This window comes from Equus caballus, chromosome 5, assembly GCF_041296265.1.
Source record: "Equus caballus isolate H_3958 breed thoroughbred chromosome 5, TB-T2T, whole genome shotgun sequence".
Taxonomy (NCBI): domain Eukaryota; kingdom Metazoa; phylum Chordata; class Mammalia; order Perissodactyla; family Equidae; genus Equus; species Equus caballus.
This window is the reverse complement of record NC_091688.1, coordinates 105,001,848-105,014,098: the sequence shown is the minus strand read 5'-3', so window position 1 is coordinate 105,014,098 and position 12,251 is coordinate 105,001,848. Positions and strand designations below refer to the sequence as shown.

The 12,251-nt window shown below is 46.6% G+C and overlaps 1 long non-coding RNA gene and 1 pseudogene across 1 annotated transcript in view; one reads left to right on the top strand and one right to left on the bottom strand.

The window, feature by feature from the left end:
- Positions 1 to 8,302, bottom strand: part of LOC138924177 (uncharacterized) — a 29,648-nt gene extending 21,346 nt beyond the window's left edge. The window contains exon 1 of the long non-coding RNA XR_011438937.1: positions 7,580 to 8,302. This is a non-coding gene — a long non-coding RNA (uncharacterized lncRNA). The remainder of the gene's footprint in view (positions 1 to 7,579) is intronic.
- LOC100070748 (bridging integrator 3 pseudogene) lies at positions 925 to 1,693 on the top strand (annotated as a pseudogene).
- Positions 8,303 to 12,251: the final 3,949 nt, after the last annotated feature.

The following is a 12,251-nucleotide window of genomic DNA, read 5'->3' as shown; positions in this document are numbered from 1 at the left end:
GAGGAGAGATTTGAAACAGGCGCAGTTTGCTTCATGTGTAGCTTTGTGGCTTCCACAGTCAGAGCCACCTGCTACTTCCTACATCCAAGAGCAGGTGAGGAGCTTGGGGTGGTGGGAGGCCCGGTGAGTCTCGTCACTCCTGCTTTCTTAGTTCAAGAGGATATTTCATACCTGAAACACACGTTTCACTCCTATGGATGAAAAATGGCCACATATAGACAGTAATAAAATCCACGCGGCACAGGGAGGTGAACGCAGTTCGCAGGTGGATAAATCACTGAGGAGGACCGAGCAGCGCTTAAAGAACCTTTCCTAATTGACGGCAGCAGCTTACAGTCTGGGCGCATTTACGAAAATCCAACTTTCCTAGCAACACTAGTCAGAGTCACTTCCCAACGTTGTAATGGAATCCCAGAATCATTCCCCTCCAAGCTCTCCGTAGCTTAAGACCCTGGTACCCTGTTTCGGTGGGACTCAGAAATAATTTAACAACATGACCATGAGTGCTATTTCCACTTGTGTTTGAGCACCTCCAGTGGCAAGAAGAACACTCTCCCCAGCGCAGTTTAGTTCAGTATGTGTGCAAGGCAATTATTGGTGCAGAGGATGTGCATTAATTTCCTAGGGTTACCATAACAGAGCACCGCAAACTGGACGGCTTAAGGCCCCAGTAGTTTACTGCATCACAGTTCTCAAGACTCAAAGCTTGAAATCAAGGTGTGGGCAGGGCCTGCTCCCTCTGAAGCCAGCAGGGGAGAATCCCTCCTTGCTCCTGGCTCCTTGCCTCTGCGTTGATGCACCCCTCTCCAAGCATTCTTTGTGTAAGTAATGTTCCATACAATCGTCTGTGTTGACTTTGATCTTGGCATATTTTCCCCTCTATGTAACACAGATCTCCTTAAATAAAAAAAGGGAGGACAGAGTTGCAGCTGAGGACCCTGGCGGCAGGGCCAGTTTTGGGACCATGAGGTGGATTCCTTCCAAGACTGAGCACCCCAGGAAACAGATTGTCCCCAAAACAGTGGAGAGAGACTTTGAAAGGGAATATGGAAAACTCCAGCAGCTAGAAGAACAGGCCAAGAGGCTGCAGAAGGACATGAGGAGGAGTGCTGGTGCTGACCCTGCCACATCTAAATCTGCTGTGAGGATATCCTTGGACTTATCTCCAGTCCCCTCTGTGAGCAAGAACAGAACTTTCTGAACATGGTGACAGCCCTGGACATGGCCATGAAGCAGATGGATGCATTCTGCCAGGAAAAGGTGAACCAGATCCCAGAGACCATGACTGAGCCCTTGACAAAGCTCGGCAGTTTCTTCCTGAGCCGCTACATGGCTGTGAGCAGGCTTGCAGGACTTTAGGAGATTGCAGCCAAGGGGGAGAAGTACAGGGAGAAGGAGAGACAGGCCACTGCTGGCCGAACTCCACCAAGAAGTGCCTTGGCCTGCGCGCCTGACTGAACCCAAGAACAAGCAGCCCCAGGAGGAGACGCTACAGTTCCACCACAGCCGATTCGAGCACGGCCAGCCCAGCTTTGAGTTCCTGACCCCAGCACAGGTAGGATATTACGCCCAAATGCGTGAGATGTTTGGAGACTTGACCCCACAGCTTGACCAGCCTGGCCTTCCAGACCAGCAGAGGGAGTACGAGAATGAGGCCAAACTGAGCAAGCGCAGAGCCCTCTACAGTGGCTGATGACTGAGTCCTCATCCCCCTTGGAGGCAGTCAGTCTCTCCAGCCCTCTCGAGCTTAGGCTCAGGCATCAGCCCAGCAAAAGGCCCTCACCTGGGGGAACGATGGCAGCCGGCAGGTTGGGGGCCGAGGCGGCTCCTGCTCTGCCTCACGAGCCTGTTGGAATGAGCCTGGCACCAGGAGTTTCAAGCAGGCCGCTGTCTCCCCACCCAGTAGCAAGAGCTGCAGACACTGGTAAGCAGTGTAGAAAAACCCCAGGGGCTTTCTTATTTCCAACAGAACTGCCCCGAGTGCATCCTGGCCTAGGGCAGGGCCTTTGTCAGCTCACTTGAGGTCTTGGCCTTGCTCGCGTGGTCAGGATCACATCTTCCTCCAAAACCCCATCCTAGGGACTCCACCCACCTTCATTTTCTCTCCACTTCAAAGACTCGTGGTTTTTCTGGAAGAGGCTCTGCCCTCCCAGGGCCTGTGAATCTGGGAAGTCGGCCTGCCCTGAGGAACGTGAGAGCTGTGGTCCTCCAGCCTTCACAGGCCCCTCACTCCAGCCTCCCAGCACGACAAAGGCTGGTTTAGCCATTCTATCCTTAGGTCAAGTGCCGGGAAGAGCCCCAAGTCTTACAGGTTCCCTAGGTAATCGAGACTCAGCTCATGTAAATGTCCTGCCACATGAAATGTCACAGATCAATTCACAGGCCTGGATGCAGAAACAGTGGGATTGTGCTTGTAGTGGGTTCAGGCTGGGTCAGAGAGAGCAGTGCCCTGAGGCTTCTCTTCAGGGGAAAGCCTTGAGGAACAGGCTGTGACTAGCTCCTGGGATGAACTCTAGACACCTCGCAGCTGCCAGGGGGAACAGCTGCCCCTAAGATGTGCAGTGGAACAGGGCATTTGGGCAGCTGTGGCCTGGGACCTTGGCAGACATTGGCTTGGGGTTCTGTGCCAGAAGGCTTCATCGCTGCCCCGGGGACTTCGGCCTCTTGTGTTCAGTTGCCTGAAGACAACCAAGGAGGTTTCTGGCTGAAAAGCCAAACCTCCCCTTTGCAGAGGTCAGCCCCAAAGGGTCTGGACTGAATGGACAGCTTGCCTCACTTTTGCCCCCACCCCACAACTTAGGGCCAACAGAGGAAAGTTGAGATACGCCCCTCATGGATTAGGTAGGACACCTCTTCTACCCAGCCCTCCGCCAGTTTCCCGGCACCAACGACCTTGTGGATGGACGACCTTTCGGCCACCATAGGGCTTTCCTACTCCTCCGCCTGCCTTCAGTTAGACCCTCCACCAAAGGTGAGTGGCGGTTGTGGCAGGTGTGCCATCAGTAAGCGGGGCTTGCTCACAGCTGGGTGATCGTTGTTTATCTCCAGGTTCTTAGTTCGAGGAGCAAGTAAAGCACTCAGAATAATCCCTCCCCCAGAGAAAATATCCAGACAGGTTTTTGTTACACTTTGCCTATTGATGGAAGAGTTCCATTTATAAAGTTTTATACATCAAAAAGCTTTGAATTTGACCAGGCTGTCCATTAATTCATCTCTAAAAAAGTAAATAGCATTTAATTTTAGCTACTCTATTCTACAGCATTAGAAAGCTTCTCAAAATGTTATTCTACGCACAATGGCATTTAGCAGACAAAGCAGAGTCCATCATCTCACCCAGATTCACATGGATGGGTCTCATCTGAGAGCAGTATGGGAAATAGGTGGTACTTCGTGACAAAAGCACTCCTAACTTGAGTTTCCTACCACCAATATGGACTTCTTACTCTGTGAGCCTGTCTTCTTTGGCACATTTTATATGCCAGTGAAGGCACGCCAGCAATTGCCCCATATGTAACATTGGTGCACCAGGTCTGTCTGATGATGGGGGCAGGCACTATTATTATATCCAGGTAAAGAAACACTCATTTTTTAAAATGCCAATTTGAGATACAAATCAAGGGTACAGCATCCCCAGAACTAAGTTTTGAGCCATCTGGTGTCCTGAATGCTTCCCGTCTTCTGCTGTGTGCCAGCCATCTGTGGCACTCCTTGGCTTGTAGATGCCTCACTCCAGTCTCTGCCTCCATCATCACATGGCCATCTTCTTCCTTGTGTCTCCCTCTTCCAATAGGGACACTGGTCATATTGGATCAAGGGTCCACCCTATTGCAGCATAACCTTGTTTTAACTAAGTTCATCTGCAATGACTCTGTTTCCAGATAAGCTCACATTCTGAGGTACTGGGGGTTAGGACTTCAACATATCTGTCTTGGGACACACTGTAGCTTATAATAGGATATAAAGATGATTAAGGATGGCCCCGGGTTTGCATAGCTCCCAGTCATACACCTTACAGAGGTGCAGGCTCAGATGTGAGGCAAACTTGGCTTTGAAGCTCAGCCAAGCCCACTTCGTAGCCAAAAGACCCTAGCCAAGTTACTTAAGCCACAATTTCATCTTCCAAGAAATAGGGCTGAAATTTGAGAAAATCAAATCAGTGGCCGGAGAGTGTATATCAAGATGATTGGCACAGGGTAGACTCTGAATAAATGCTATTTTTCCTTTCCCAATACCAAGACTTTTTACCTGATCAATCTATTCATTCGTATATTGATTTTTTCAGCACAGATTTATTGAACATCTAAGAACACCAAGGACTAAGGCATCACTCACATAAGAAAGAAAAAGAGACACAGAGGTTACTGTCCAACTCAGTCCGGGATTTTAATTGAAGAGTTCACTTACAAAATGCCAGAAGACCTTCAAGGAAGGAGAAAGCTCAAGAGCCCACAGCCTGACCACTGAAGAGCGATAGACGAGGAAGAACCAACAATCCCTGAGTGTTTACCACGTGGCAGACACTGGATGAGTCATGTATTATCTCACTGGATCCTAACACAACCTGGGGAAGTAATTGTTCAATTAAGTGATCTGGGACTCAGAGAAGTGAAGAAACCTGCCTAGGAGCCCTCAGCTGATTTTGCTGAGCCTCCTTCTCCTCTGCCGGGAGCCTGTGGCGCTGGTCAGGCATTTAGTCATCAAGTTGCACATGCAGGACACAGAGATGAATGAGGAAGAACAATGGAGCAACCCTCCTTTCTAAAACCCTCGACTCTACGCATCGGATGGCAGTTGATCTCAAAGCAAATTTCCAGCCCATTTTTCTGTCCAGTGCCAACTTCTTTTCTTTCCATACACATATAAGAGCAATTAAAGCAAAATTTAAATTGTGTCAAATTCTGCTCTAACTCTATGCTGAATGGGTTTGGGGAGAACCACTTGCAGCCTCTAACCATGGTCTCTTGAACTCAGAGGGATAGAGTAAGGGATGCAGTCAGTGGCCCCATATGGGGACCCATTACAAGATTTCGACTCCCTTGATTCTGTTCTGAGAAACCAGACACCTAGGCATTAGCTGAAAATGATTCCTCCAGCCTTGCAGTCTTCCCCATTGACGGCCTGAATCTCCCACAGCCCTGCATCAGCACCCACGGACTCACACACTTGAGTGCCGGGTGCCAGCTCTCCATGTGGTTCATCTTTTCAGAGCAATCCCAGGAGATTAGAAGCTCGAAAGACCGTGATAGCCAGGAAGTTGATGGCTGTTTCTGTTCCTTCCTTCATTTTACTGTCTGTGTGGATCATATATTCTCTCGGACACCAGCAGGAATCCTAAAATCCTTTCAGAATAACATATCTCCTCTTGTTCTTTTGGTTAACCTACTGCAAAACTGTTAGAGGTATTTTATCCTGAATTTGCTGAGGTTTAATAGGTAAGTTATACTTGATCCGTTTGTCCACACATGGTTGTAAATCGAAGTCTGTTCAGGGTTGAAAAGGATGATTTCTTACTGGCATTGCTGCCAGCGAAGATCTGCTTTCAGAATCCAGGTGCAGGAACCCTCCAGAGTAGCGGTTCTCGACCAAGGGCAACTATGTCACCCCCCTGTCCCCAACCCAGGGGACATTGAGCAATGTGTGGAGATATTTTTGGTCATCGTAACTGGTGGTGTGGGGGGTGCTATTGGGTGGAGGCAAAGGGCGCTGCTGAACATCCTACAGCCAACTCTCCCACGAGGAAGAGTCCTCTGGTCCAACTATCGAAAGCATGTACTAAGATTGAGAAACCCTGACCTAGAGGAATATTTTTCTCCTACAACCTTTCGGCATCACCTTGGAGAGCATATGACCTGTGTTCCAGGCTCAGATCAACTACTTATTAGTTATTTTAACATGGTCAAAGGCTTAATGCTTTTGGACTTTGGCTTGCTTGTATGTAAAATGAGGGAAGTGGCTTTTGGGAAAGAAATCAGAACATGTTGAGCTACTAATTGCATTTTTTGGTCAAAAGAAAGAAAAAATGTTTAGTATTCAAAGATGTTCCTTGGAGAGTTATTTATAAAAATGAATATTATAAAACAGTATTTAAATAAATGATAGCTCATCTATTTTATAGAACATTATGAAGATCTTACAAAAACTCATAACTTAGACAATGCCTCTATTATAATGTTAAGAAAAAGAGTAATGGGATTCAAATTTGTATGTAAAGTAGACCAGGGGGATTTGTTACTTTGTTTTCTGAGCTGCTTTTACCCATATTTCTCACTGTTGCTCTCAACACAGTGACTAAGACTCACTTGCTTATGTGTGTGTGTCTTATGACCAGACTGTGTACTCCATGTGAACGATGGTGGGGCCTTAGTTACTTCTGTGTCCCCAGTGTCTTGTGCATAACTAGCTTATGGTCTCTCGGGATACAGGTAGGAGCTCCATGTTTTGGTTTTCTCATCTGAAGAATGCAGGCAAAAATGTGCATATCTCAGAGCTGTTGAGAGTGATAACTGAGGCAATGGTCCTAAAGATCATAACACACTATACCTGAGACCTAATAACCATTCAACAAAATTAGTTATTCTTACTACTTTCATCTCAGTTCTGCCGGTAACAAGATGCACAACCTTGGGAAAGTAAATTTGGGTCTTGTCTTTTTCCTTTTCTGTTTTCCCCTCTGTAAACAACGATTTGTACTGGACTGTCTCACTTCTCCTTTCCAGATTCTGGATTCTTATATCCTTTGATTCTAAGAATTAAAGGCTTCGGGAGACTTGTTGGAGGTCAAGTCCTGTGCAGACTCTATAGAGCTGAAATGCCATTGACAGTGGTCTAGCGAGGCTTTGAGGTTGGGCATCATCAGGAGGAGGGTGGTGGTGAGTGGGCAGGAGATGGTGTGGTGTAGGGGAAAGAGCACAGGGTTAGGTGTCAGAGAGCCTAGCCCGGGTACTGTGGGCTGCACACATTTCTCCATGGCAGCTTCCAACTTCTCACCAGGAATATCAGAGACAAATGGCTAGAAAACATAAGAATTCTTCCAGCTCTTATGTTGTATGGCTTTGACCTATTCATGTCTTGCCAGGCATGCTCTTCTGAATTTATCCTTCTGTGCAATGGTTGCTCCCCAACCCACCAGGAGGCTGCCTTCCTCCTTCAATCTTTCTGTGACTCTAGGTTTTGAAGACAACTTGTGGTGTCTTCCCATTTAAATACTAGCTTATTAACCACTCTTGTCTACTGGCTAGAAATCCCAGAATAATGCAAGATATGTGTGTGAATGTCTTAGGGTCCCTTCTGCATCAGAATGACCATAATGAGGCTCATGGGACTAACCGAAGGTGAAGGAAAAACTATCTGGTACTGAGGAAACAAAGACAGTGGTAAAATCCTTCATAGGAACCAGAGAGGCTGGAGAAATAACAGATCAGAAGCCTCTGGGAAACAGATTAATAATGGTGAATAAATCATTTAATCTGACTTATCCAGTCTTGCTCCAGAAAGAACAGACAAATGAAGGCAAATTTAGACTCAGCATTTGAATCAAATTTACAACAACTGTAACCTGTCCAATAATGAAATTCAGTACCTGAAGGTAGAGGGCCTCCAGCTGGTGGGGGGAAATCTACTGCTGGGAAGATTCTGCTTCTGATGAGAGAAGATTTAATCATCTCCACATTCTTCACAACTCGGAGACGGTGGTTCTGCCACAAATGCAGCAACAGTGAGAGAGGACCAACACCATGGAGCGGGCACCGTCCTAGACGCCTTTATGTTCTCACAGCGACTCTCAAAAGAGGGCCTTAACAATTCCATTCTGCAGATAGGGACATTGTGGCTCAGGCAGGAAAACAGTGTTTTTCTCAAGCTTGTAAGAGGTGCAATAGGGTTTGGCTTTGTATCTGGTGAGGAATCCTTAAGAAGCCAGAGATCAACTGCACTGGTTTGGGCTCCTGACTCCTCCGCAGGCACACTGTTAAGGCCGACTGTCAGCTGCTTTGCGTGTAGAAGGGAGAGAAGAAGGAACAGGTGACTCCACTCCTTGACAAGAGGAGGAGAGAGGATGTCTGTGGGGAGAGCTCCTGCCACCTGCGCCAGTCACCTCGCCCTCCTGGAAGCTGGGCACAGACCCCGTGGCAGCCTGTCAGTGGGGAAGGGGCGAGGAGAGAACTCACTCCCAGGCTGTCAGACCAGCAGCCTGCCCGCGGGTTACACTGCGAGGGTCCTCAGCAGCGGGAGCCATGGCCAATCTCAGCCGTCAGCGGAGGGAGGGGGCCCGAAATGTACCGTGCGTCTGCTTTCATTTCCTCTCAACAGTCCTCTTAAGTGGACATTCTTTTCTTCATTTTTCCAAATGACTAAGCTAAGACCAAAACAATTAAGTAAATTGTCTTACATTATTCAGTAGACCTTTGATATTAAGCCAATTTTGTCTGACTCCAAATTCCACGTTTTCTACCAAATTATGGTTTCCCAATTGTATTCACTGGTGTTCCCTTTCACATTTTGGCCAAACCTGCATAGCACTTGTACTTTTGACAATTTTTCTATAAATCAATTCCTCTCCTTAAATTGTATTTACGTGAATATATTTTAAAAGGAAGCTGCATAATAAATGGAAAGAAATTTCACTTGCCATAAATAGATGATAATAACAAAAATAAATTAATTAAACCAAAATAGTATTCTTGAATTCTTGCTTTAGAGTCTTGTGTCTGGAAGGCTCTGTGCCTAAGGCATACTTTCTTTGTGAAAAATGAAGATTAGCAAAGTGTTAGAGAAATGCCAAAGATACAGAGAACCAAAATGATGTTTTTTTCTTTAGTATAATCAAATAGATTGAAAGATGATTGAAATTCTTGTTTTGTGTTTTAAGGCAATTTAACGCCCTCTATCTAGCCCAACACACACCATCTCCACGGCCATCAGTTCTCCACGCCCAGACTTCGGGAAGCACATCAAGACAGTGGTGACATTAGTAGTTTCTGTTCTGAAATCAAGCAAGTGCTCTCTTTGGATATTATCTCCTCAAGTGAGACAACACAGGTTACTAGCTAGAAACAAAGAGAAGGATGCAGAAAATAAATGGATCCTCCTAAATGGTTTTCCGACCACAAGACTTCCATCCAATGTATCATAATTAAACAGCACGACAATTTTCTGCTAAGAAACCTGAAATACTTTCTTGTTGCAGATATAAAAATTCTCGATTCCTTATCCTGGAATTTAAGGCCTTTCAAAATTCTATTACACCCCACCACAACATTATAGCTGGACCAAAGTGACCCAGACTGAACCACTCATCATTTCTCTTAAATGACCTCAAAATGCCCTGCCTCTACACGGTTGATAATCCGTTCTTGTGCTTAGAGAGCCTCTCCTGTTCCCACAACACATGTACGTGTGTGAGGGTGGTGGGCAGAGACCCCGCCCTGGAAAATAAGAGCAAGAGCAGTGTAGGTCGTGAAGGTCAGAAGACACCTGTTGGCTTTGGCAGCACGAAAGCTCTGACAAACTGTGCTGGGAGCGTCTTGGTTGTGTGTTGGGGATGTAGGTGGACTGAGGCAAAAAGGAGAGTTGAGTAACTAGAGACAGAAAGAACACATTACTGACTGAGATAAGAGGTGAAAACAAAGTGTTGGACAGAGAGGAACACAGGGTTTGGCTCCTTTTTTCAGGAGGCAAAAGCTTGGAGAGGAATAGGCTTACGATCTGAACCTGGAGAATACGGGAACAAACAGACCAAGGAGACACGTGAGGGGGCTTGGCCTTGTACATGAGGAAGAAGACATGGAGAAGCCCACAGTAAAGTGATGACTTTCTGTAAATGGGATGGAATTAGCAGAGTGAACTCATAGCACACATTTACCACTAAGCAGCTGGACAGTTAGGATCGCTCTGGATTTTTGCATTTGCTACGTAGTATTAGGAGAGTCAGCCTGCGCATGTACACATATAAGGAGTCACAGCACATATAAGGTCGAAGGAAGTCCAGTCCTCTGCCTTACCCTTGGATCCACTTCAGACAGAGAGGAGGTCTTCTCCCTCCGCTTTAATGGCAGGAGATTAATGTCTACGCGAAAGAGAAAATCCCACCTCCAGAAAGCCTCAAGTCCAGGAGTCGTCTTCTAAATGGCCAGATGGTGCCAGTTTTGCCAATAAGAATCCTTTGAGATTTTAATTCCTCTTCAAATATGTGTAGAGTGATGGATTTTTCCCCTTAAACTATTAGGTTATTTAATCATTTTTTATACAAAATGATTTCAAAACCTGCCATTGTCTCACGGATTCTTTTTATGTGCCAACACCTGTTTAAATTGTGATGTCCAAAAATGAAAATATCATCCGAGGCTTGGTCTGATCGGTGAAAGGCCGTGAGGAGTTCATTTTAGGCACCAGGCTCTGTCGGTCCAGCCAAGTCGCTGATTGAGATTTATGGAAGACTCATTATACACAGGCCATTTCTTAAGAGTTTTGATACATCATCTTATTTAATCTCTTCAATAACCCTGTGAGGTAGGAACTATTAATATGCCATTTTACAAATTGATAATTAGAAGCCAAGATGGGCTATGTGATTTTCCCAGCGTAACTCAGCTCACCAGCTGCCGAGTAGGATTTGAACTTAGGTTTGCTTGACCTCCTCGTGTGCTGGTCTGTTTCACCTACCTCCCTTCCATCCTGTACTTGGACAGGTAGGTTTCTTGAACCAAGGGCTGTGCCAGGATTACAGCATACGAGGTTCTTGTTAAACAAGGGTTGAATCCACGTGGTATCCACATTACAGCTCCCATTTTACAGATGAGAACACTGAGGCTCAGATAAACAGTGAATATTTATGAAGAGCCTGGTTGATACCAGACAGAGTTGTTGCCAACGGTGTGACAAGCCAGCACGGAGTTATGTGGAAAGAAAGAGTCCCATCTGTGGACTCGAAGTCAACATTATTCCTTAACACCACAGCTTTGACATTAAGCAAAACTGCTTAGAATCAATCTAGGAGAATGGGGTTTGCCCCCAGCAAAAATCCCCATTCAGAAAAGCAAGATAGATGTCCTTGGAGAAAAAGGGGCTCTGGGGAGGAAAACATAACGATTATGTCAGGGCGGAAAGGATCTCTACCCATTCCCCACAAATCTAAAATTTTGTTTTATTAATGCCCTGCCCTCACCAGCAAATGTAGCATTCTTTTAAATGTGTCCTAAATGTGTAAATCAGAGCAAAGACCGTATTTCTCACCAAGAGGTTTGTATATCTCTCAGGTATTTATGGCGCTGACGTCAGCCAGCTCTTCCATCTGGGGTGGCTGCAGCCATCTTTCGTCTGGCACATGTAGAGGAACTCTGAGCCGTCAGTAACTACTGGAGCTCCCCTGGCAGGAGGGAGGGTCCAGAGGTTTCCCATCAAGCCCGTTTCCCGAGCAGTTGTGGACATGATAATGTCTTCAGGGGGAAGCTCATCCTTTCTGTCAAGGAGAAAAGAGGACACCCTCTTGACTGTTGTGCTGTCTGAGGAGGAGCCGTCTGCTGAAGCACAAGGGTCTGTGTCATCTGCAAGTTACAGAGGGAAAAATCGCAGCTCCTCTCTGCAGCCCCCAAAGCGGAAAGCTCCAGCCCAGAGGAGGGCTCTTTATCCTCTGTAAACCGGGTGGTGAGTCCCTGCTGTGACCTAGAACCAGTTTAAAGATGTAGCAGATGCTCTCGTAAGCACAGTCAAATACTCCTGGAGCCTCGTGTCCCCTACACGCTCCAGCCTCACCTGCTCGAGCAAACGTGAAATCTCACATCTGAACATGAGCCTCCTTTTTTAAAAGATAATCATTTTCGAAAGAGATGAATGCATTGCTGGGAAAAAGTAACAGCTTTAATTGTCACTTTGAACTCGGCAGTGCTATCTCATTAATCCCTCAGGCTCGTTGTTGAAATACCATGTGGGAGCATGCAGCCTAAAAGAGCCAGGAGACAAACTCACTGCTGAAATGTTCCGGAATGTCTCAGAGAGAAGAGCCTCCAGAACTTTCATCCGCTCCAGTCACAGACACTGTCCACGAGGAGCTGTGCTTCATCTGGACACCGCTGCTCAGAGGGCTCAAAACCCACAGCTGTGCTGCAGACCACTCTGACTGCCCCTCCTTGGCCGGGACCCTAGGGCCGCAAGTGTCCCCATCGATTAGAGGTTCAGAGCAGCAGAGGGCTGGTCAAACGATTGGGTGAGGAGGCAGCAGGGTTTTATGCCTTACTAATTGAACATTGCTATTTAAA